Raw genomic sequence first — 8,414 nt, forward strand, 5'->3', positions numbered from 1 at the left:
CAAATAACTCCAACAAAAAATTATTTCGTCTCCCAGCCATAGAATCTTTCTAAATAATACAAATTAAACAAAGCAAAAAAATAATGCTAATTACCAAGTCATTCAATCAGGTAGAAAAAAAATACAGTAGTTAAGAAGTCTGTATTACATCAGCGTAACCGATGGGTCATTTAAGAGACGATTACACCAGCATTTGAGAAAGAAGTATTCCTGCTGTATGATGGCATATGGTAGCCGATACCGTAGAAGAGCTTTGAAATGCATGTTATGAAGTTATTATCCAGATGATGTTATATATATATATATATATATATATATATCATCATAAATATACAGGGATTAGCAATTGAGTTGCTTCTCCAACATACTGAAAATTTAGAAATAGCAGTCAAAGAACTACTGATTCCAAACTACAAATTTTTCTCTAAAGCGGATGGCGATATTTATGGCACACATAGAACAAAAAACCGGAGGGAAAAGCGTAAACAAACCAAGCCTTTAGTTAATTGGATACGAATCGTTTCATGGTTAAGTGAATGGAAATTTCACTATTCCAATCTTCAGCCCAAATATTCTGATAAATTTGAAAGTGTCTCTAAAAAAATTCACGGTAATTTTTGGCCATGCGACACCAAAAATCAACGATAAGAAAGGCACTTACGAATTCATCGGCTAGCGAGTTCAGGCACCTCACCTCAAAGAAATCTATTCCATGTGCGTCACAAATAGTCCCGTATGAAAAGAAGTCCCGTGTGGAGGGATTTACGGTTTAACCATCTAACTTAGAGATATCAAATATAAAATATACAAGAATAAGGGCAGAGAATCGTCAATTAATAATAGAATTAATAATTAACAAAGGTTTTTTTCATACTGAACTACTTGGCAAAATTGTTAATTATTAATTCTATTATTAATTGACGATTCTTGTATATATATATATATATATATATATGGAGAGAAAGAGAGAGGTGGGGTAGATAGATGGATAGATAGATAGATAGATAGATAGATAGATAGATAGATAGATAGATAGATAGATTCGTATGAGTATTCGTGAAATATTCCAATTATTTCTTCCAGTTTCAATTTATTATTTTCAAAGAATGTCTTCTTTATGATGGATATTTCTTTGCAACAGTCTTTGCGATGGCATCTGTAAACTATATTTTGAAACGACAGTCTACGTTTAGTCATGAACAAGCACCGTCTAATTCAAAAGACTGTCTTTGTTTCTAATATCTGTTCATCATTAGTTCTGAAATAACACTGGTATGTGTTTATTTTTGCTGTTGTTATTCGAACTTAAAATAATATTTAACGGCAGTATTTTAAATCTTGTCTTTGTCGAGTGTTTTATCACGGTCAAGATGTGAACACAAAATACTGATAAAACAGAGTGGAGGTAAATTTTCATGAGGAAAGAATACAAAATCGGAACCTCCATGTTGATGATACAAGAGTATCCCAATACCAACTTGCCAACTTTAAAACGGCGTGTGTGACCTCAGCCAACTAAACATAGTTACAGTAGAAGGTGAAATTTTGGATAATGTATGCAAAAAAAAATGCTCTATGAATTTCGGTTTTCTACTTTGTTGAAGAGAGAATATCTAGCGGCAATGGTTAGAAACTCACAAACTAAAAGGGAGGTAATTTCAAGAAGTTCAGAAATAATTTCACAGAAAATTTAATTTTCATGCTTTATCGGAAAAAAACTGAGGCAACAGAAAGTTTCCGACATGTTTTTCTCGTATACGGTAATGTACACAATGGCGTAGGCAAAACATTTCGAACGAATTGAAATTCGCCTCTTAATTGGAGAAAGAAAGAAAAGCTTGCAACAATGGTTAGAAACGCTCAAAGTAAAGGAGAAATAGTTTTGAGAAATTAAGAATTGGTTTAAGAAATTTTATATTATCGTTACAAGACACGTCTGAAAGAGGGAGAAAAAGAGAGCTAGAAAACGATAGAGAATATATGGTAGAACTTGAATGGTTTGTTCCTTATTTATCTTCCTTGGAACCATGAAGAGGTAAACCGACCGTAGTGGATCTTGAACTTTGAGTTCAGGGAGCCGGAAGATTTACAACAAAGCAAACAATATGATTCTCTAATGATACGAAGGGATTAATAAATTAAGTAACGGTAAAATAATGCTAGAATAAGGCGGTGAGTTGGCGTAATCGTTAGCACACTGGGCGAAATGTTTAGCGCTATTTCGTCCGTCCTTATGTTCTGAGTTCAAATTCCGCCGAGGCCGACATTACCTTTCATCTTTTCGTTGTCCCAGCTGAGCACTGCGGTCGATGTAATTTGCTAGTCCCCTCCCGAGTAATTGCGTGTCTTGTGACACGCAATTATTTTTCTCTCTAAATTTGTGACATATTAATGCTTTTTCCTTGTTTTTCTTTCTGTTACAGGGAGTTGTGGAGATTGTACTGACGCTGAATGGATATCATCTTTAAGCGAGCTACAAAGAAAACTCATGGAATAGTCCTTACTAGGGTCCTAGTTCTTATTGTCTGATATAAGACAATACTGATCATGATTCTTGCCATAACCATTCCATGTTTCTTTTCTTTTTTCTTTCTGCAAGCATAGTATCATCTAGATTTACATAATCCAGCATGTCCTTTATTTTTTAGCCTCTAAGGTGTGATTTGCGAAGAATTTCAGCTGTAACGACGTTGCTTGAAAGAAATTGTGATGGTCAAGGAAAGAATGCTTTCGATCCTCCTAAGTGCTGACCGGGATCGTTTGAGCGTTCGAACAAAATGCTTTGCGGCGTTTGTTCCGGCTCTACATTCTGAGTTAAAATTTCAGTTCAGTTGTCTTTGCTTCTCATTCTTCCAAGGTCGAGAAAATAGTACAAGTTTCTAATATTAAATAAGTACAACCGGGTCGATATAATCGACCTACCTTCTCCCTCTAAAAACTGCTGGTCTTGTGACAAAATTAGAAACCATTAATTAACATCTAATTAACTTACTTTTGTCGTATAATAAACATTGCTTTTCTGAATAATGGAAATGAAAGCCAAATTAAAATCTCTGGTACCAGTAATTACTGTCATCTCTTGATATAGTTTCTCTTGATTCTTGCAAATTAGAGTCAGGTGGAACGAATTCTTGGCTGAGAAGTTCCAGGATGCTGCAGTTCTGCAAAAGGATGGAAAAAAATAGATATGTTCGTTCAGAATGAAAAATCACACTAAGGATGATAAGTATAAAGAGTTGGGGGAATCGAACGTGTTTTGTTAGATTGGGGACAGTGTCTGCGGATTTTGCGGATCAGAGATTGCTATAACAGTAGAAGCGAGTGTGAGAGGGCGAATCAGAATGTAAGTTCGCCTATACTTATAGAACACGTGCGTGTTTGGAGGGCTGCTCTGAAAAAGATGACGCCTTTCATTCGGGTATTTCATTTGTATATATAAATCATTTGTTAAAGATGCAATTATAGCGCGGAGCCTTTAATGAGCGTTATACAAACAAATTTTGGTGTAGAATATATATTTACTAGTGTGCATAACAGGACTTTCATGAACCTTTTCAGTGGAAAAATATATAGAAACTTAGGTGGACTTAGCTACACAGATCATTTGTTTGGTACTTAATTTACGTTGCGTTCTTTCTCGCTACTAAAACTTTTACTCGCATCAAAATAGCCTTAAGAAGATTACGCTTTCTTTTACTAGGAAAAATAAAGAAAATAGGCGGAAAAATAATAATATTAGGTTCAAGTCGTTTCGAATATGATGATCAGCAGACGAGGAAGTAAAAATGCTTAAGTGCAAACTATCTGTAGGATACATGGTATTATTTCTTTAGCATCATGTAACACTGATAATGTCAGGACACGGCACACTAAAACGACAATGATCAAAAGAGAGGAAATCAAATGAAGAATTCCAAACGCACAAATTATCTACAGAGATATTATTGTGAAGAAGCTAAATAGTCTACTAGATATATAATGGAAGTAAGGAAGAACGAAAGCGGTACTTATGATCTGAAAACTAAGAACAGACATGCAACAACAGTCGCGATAAAAAGCTTTAAGAACTCCCATCAAAAACCTTAGAATCTGAACAGTGCTTGTTCAGACTATGAAGTAAACCCAATTAATTTGTTAGCAAGTCAACAACTGTTTCACAACATCACACGTAACAAAACACTGCACCGAACATAAAACTATGTCTCTATTTTTGTTAGTTTCTCTTTATTATACTGACGATTTATCCCGAGGTTTCCCAAGTGCAGTTTCTATAAGAAACATGCTCATACCAGAAATACCTTCCTGGTTAATTTTCGCACCGAAACTTTCAATTAGGAAACGTATATTGCCAGAAAACAGTCAAACGTTACAAAAATGCCAGAACGTATATTTAACAGAATTATTTACTATTCAATTCCAACGCATATGAGACGTATTAGAACAGAAAATTACACAATCTCTTTGAGTAAGTATAAACCTATAGTAAACACGCACACGTACACACATACACACATGCACAAATACAACAATACATATGGTTTCAAATTTTGGCACAGGGCCAGCAATTTTAGGGGAAGGGGATAAGTCGATTACATTGATCCCAGTAATCAACTGGTGCTTATTTTATCGATCCCGAAGGGATGAAAGGCAAAGTGGATCTGAGCAGCATTTTGAACTCAGAACGCCAAGACAGACGAAAGGCACTTTGCCCGGCGTGCTACCTGAAACCATTGGTAACCTTGTTAACACACAGATAAAGTGTGTGGGTGTATGCACGCTCGTGTGTGTATGTGTGTGTGTGTGTGTGTGTGTGTGTTCAAGGACTTCGAAATTTCTGTTTTGATGTCCAGGTGCGCACTTAATCCATCAGGGTAGGTTAGGCCCTTAACCATATCGTAGAAAACTAAAGCAGAGGGTAGAAGACTAATAGAAAAGCCTGAAATATGTTGTTCATTGAGTTTGTAGCAAACATTTGAGCCAACTTTCTGCTATAAGCCATTCCAAAATGTGTGATGGGCCCTATACAAGCCTTCCCTACCAAAATATATATCACCTGTACAGGTAATTTAACTGCAATAATATTGGCTGTTAGACATTCATACGACGAAGCTGAGTGGAGAATCCATTATATGTGCGCGGTTTGTGTGTGTGTGTCTGTGTGTGAGTGTGTGGATGTGTGTGTGTGTGTTTAGGTTTAGTGTGTAGGGCGTTGAACTCATGTGAGTGGTTTCAATATTTATGGACCGGGTGATGCATTGAGTTCTTGGGCAAAACCCTTCATTTCACCTTATTGCCCCAGTCCACTCAGCTGGTAAAAATTAGCAATCCTGCGAGGAGCAGTGTCGCCACTGTGAGATGGTGGAGGCGAAGATACGTACGCCACAGAATCCAGGTAAACGGCTTTCTGGCCTTATGGCTCAGGAAAGTGCTTACTCTATCAACACCTCATTGATCTATAATATAATTAACTGAGCATTCCATAAGCTCGTTTACTCTTAAAGTGTAAGGCCGAATCAAAATGTTAGTGCGCACCATGGCTGGTCTTTTGGATAATTGGCACAGTCCATCGTGGCTACCACGCAACGTCAGGTTAATCAATTACACTTATAGGAGACACTTGCTTACCCAAAATGCCACATGTCGGGATCGAACGTGAGGGCGCATGCTTGCGGCGCGAACTTCATAAACTACCCAGCCATGCTTAATCATATTTGAGCATATTCATGAAGAAAAGCATACTCGAACAATCAAATATAGTCACATAAACTGAGTGACAAAGAAACCCTCAACCCCCTACAAGCACAGAGAAACAGACGGTTAGTTAGACGAGTTAAAATAACCAAGAAATAATACATTGTTAGGGCGTTAAATCTAAAACTAAAAACACGGGGAATTCCTGTTCTTGCACGGTTTATTAGTTCTCCACATCAATGTCAAACTGTTTCAGTGGAATTGTCTCCAGCTCATATCATATATCGTTCGCCCAACAGAAATGAAAACAAGATCTTGCAATTTCAGGAGGGGAAAAACAAAAAAACAAAAACAAAAAGAAGAAAAGAAAAGGTAGAACTAATCGAGTGGGCGAAGAAGAAGAAGAAGAAGAAGAAGAAGAAGAAGAAGAAGAAGAAGAAGAAGAAGAAGAAGAAGAAGAAGAAGAAGCAGGCTGGATCTTTTTGAGGAAGTTGATCTCCATATGTGAATAGCAATGTCAGAATATTTAAATGTCGACACCGTACGAAAGCTTCACTTGACATGTAGTGATGTATGAGGCAAGAGAAGGATGTAAAAAGGAAAACAAGAGGAACGAATAACAGCAACAACAATAATAATAACAATAGTAATAATAATAATAATAATAATAATAATAATAATAATAATAATAATAATAATAATAATAGCAAAAGCAACAACAATAATAATATTTTCTTTATTAGCCACAAGGACTCATATGCATTATAATAATAAAAAAAAAAAATAATAATTAGTTATTTCGTTTTCGTATGTCTGTTGAATATAAACTATGGGAAGGGAAGAAAATATGGTGAACTACACATACATATTATGGTGTGTGTGTGTGTGTGTGTGTGTGTGTGTGTGTGTGTGTGTGTGTGTGTCCTGGCGTAGTTGTATCTGAGCAATAATATAAGTCCGTAAGGCGGCGAGCTGGCAGAAACGTTAGCACACCGGGCGAAATGCTTAGCGGCATATTGTCTGTCTTTACGTTCTGAGTTCAAGTTCCGCCGAAGTCGACTTTGCCTTTCATCCTTTTGGGGGTCGATAAATTAGGTACCAGTTGCATACTTGGGTCGATCTAATCAACTGACCCTCTCCCCCAAAATTTCGGGCCTTGTACCTAGAGTAGAAACGAATGTAAGTCTGTACGTGGGTAGAATTGACTCGAACCGAATGTAAGTCTGTACGTGGGTAGAATTGACTCGAACCGAATGAAACTTGCTCTGAAATTAAACTAAAATTTCTAAGACCTTTATTTGAAATGTCCTTAAATTTCTTTCTTTCTCCTTCTTATGTTTATTTTCATAAAAACTACATGTACGCAGCTCTTTCATCTTTCAGAACAATTCTTAAAATATTTATTTTTTGGTGCACGCTGCGTAATACTAGAACAGAAACATAAAAGAGAGCGGATCGTGCGTGGTTTAGGAAACGGTGGCGATTGAAATTTTGTTAATAAATTTATAAGCTTTCACCCTATATTGACTACAGAAAATAATATGTTAGGATATATATAAACACCCGTAACGGGAGAAAAGGGGACATTATTACATGGGTGTTTAAATCCCGTTTACACGGGTTTCTTGTCTATGTACAGTGAAGGCTTATAATTCTATTTATAAAATAAATAAATGAATATATAAATAAACAATTCTTTCTACTAAAGGCACAGGACTAGTCAATTGCATCGACTCCAGTGTTTTACTGGTACTTAATTTATCGACCCCGCAAGGATGAAAGGCAAAGTCGACCACGGCGAAATATGAACTCAGAACATAAAGACAGACGAAATGCCGCCGAGCATTTCGCCCGGCGTGCTAACGTTTCGGCCAGCTCGCCGCCTTTATATATATAAATAATTAAAAAAATGAAAGTTGCTGAGATTACATCCGATGTAGATATTTTCGCATGTTTCTGAACATGAAGTTGTTGTTGTTGTTATTCTTGTTATTACCAGCATATAAGTTCTGATCGATTCGAAGATGGTCTAGTAGTGATCATCTGGGATTTGTTGTTTTTTTTTTTTTAATCATTGATTATATTATCCAATATATGTGTCCGTTTCTGAAAAGTGTTATGGTGGTTTTTGTCAAATATTTTGTTGGTATTAAGCGCAAACCGAACGACGACGTACAGGTTGCTTCGTTATCGCGTGGAAATTTGACTTCTATTACTTGTAGGTAGAGCGACTATGTAGGGCAAAGGTTCCCGACCTTTTTTTCTTTTTTTGTCTATGGTCCCCTTTCATTACTATTTTATTTGGGTGGATCCCCATTGCCATTCGATGTTTATAAGCTAGTTTTTTTGGTTTCTTTTTCAAAATGCGTATTTTGCTTTTCATAGACAAAAACTTGTATCGGTTGAACTAAGTAAAACGTTGTAGAAAGAAATCTAGCTGCTTCTTACAATAAATGATTCGAAAGCAAGACTTTTTCATAGACGACTGTGGATCCCTAATTTGCTATTTTGCTTGCGTGGACCCGCAAAAATCTTATATGGATGCCGTTGTCAACCGTTTATGTAGAACATATTATTAGCAGTTTCAGCCATTGTATAGAACTCTTTTCGTTGACTTCATTTACACTTTCCAGCTGATGTGACATAATTTAAATACGAGTAGTTCCTGTATTTCAAAGGGCCAGCCTTGTCACATTATGTCACGCTGAATTTCCCTAAGAACT

The 8,414-nt window shown here is 36.3% G+C and overlaps 1 long non-coding RNA gene across 1 annotated transcript in view; it reads left to right on the top strand.

Moving 5' to 3' along the window:
• The window catches only part of LOC149134516 (uncharacterized), a 22,325-nt gene extending 16,212 nt beyond the window's left edge, over window positions 1–6,113 (top strand). Inside the window, exon 2 of the long non-coding RNA XR_016242953.1 lies at window positions 2,424–6,113. This is a non-coding gene — a long non-coding RNA (uncharacterized LOC149134516). The remainder of the gene's footprint in view (window positions 1–2,423) is intronic.
• The last annotated feature ends 2,301 nt before the right edge of the window (window positions 6,114–8,414 follow it).

Source organism: Octopus bimaculoides, chromosome 8 (assembly GCF_046866305.1).
Source record: "Octopus bimaculoides isolate indiv1 chromosome 8, ASM4686630v1, whole genome shotgun sequence".
Classification (NCBI taxonomy): domain Eukaryota; kingdom Metazoa; phylum Mollusca; class Cephalopoda; order Octopoda; family Octopodidae; genus Octopus; species Octopus bimaculoides.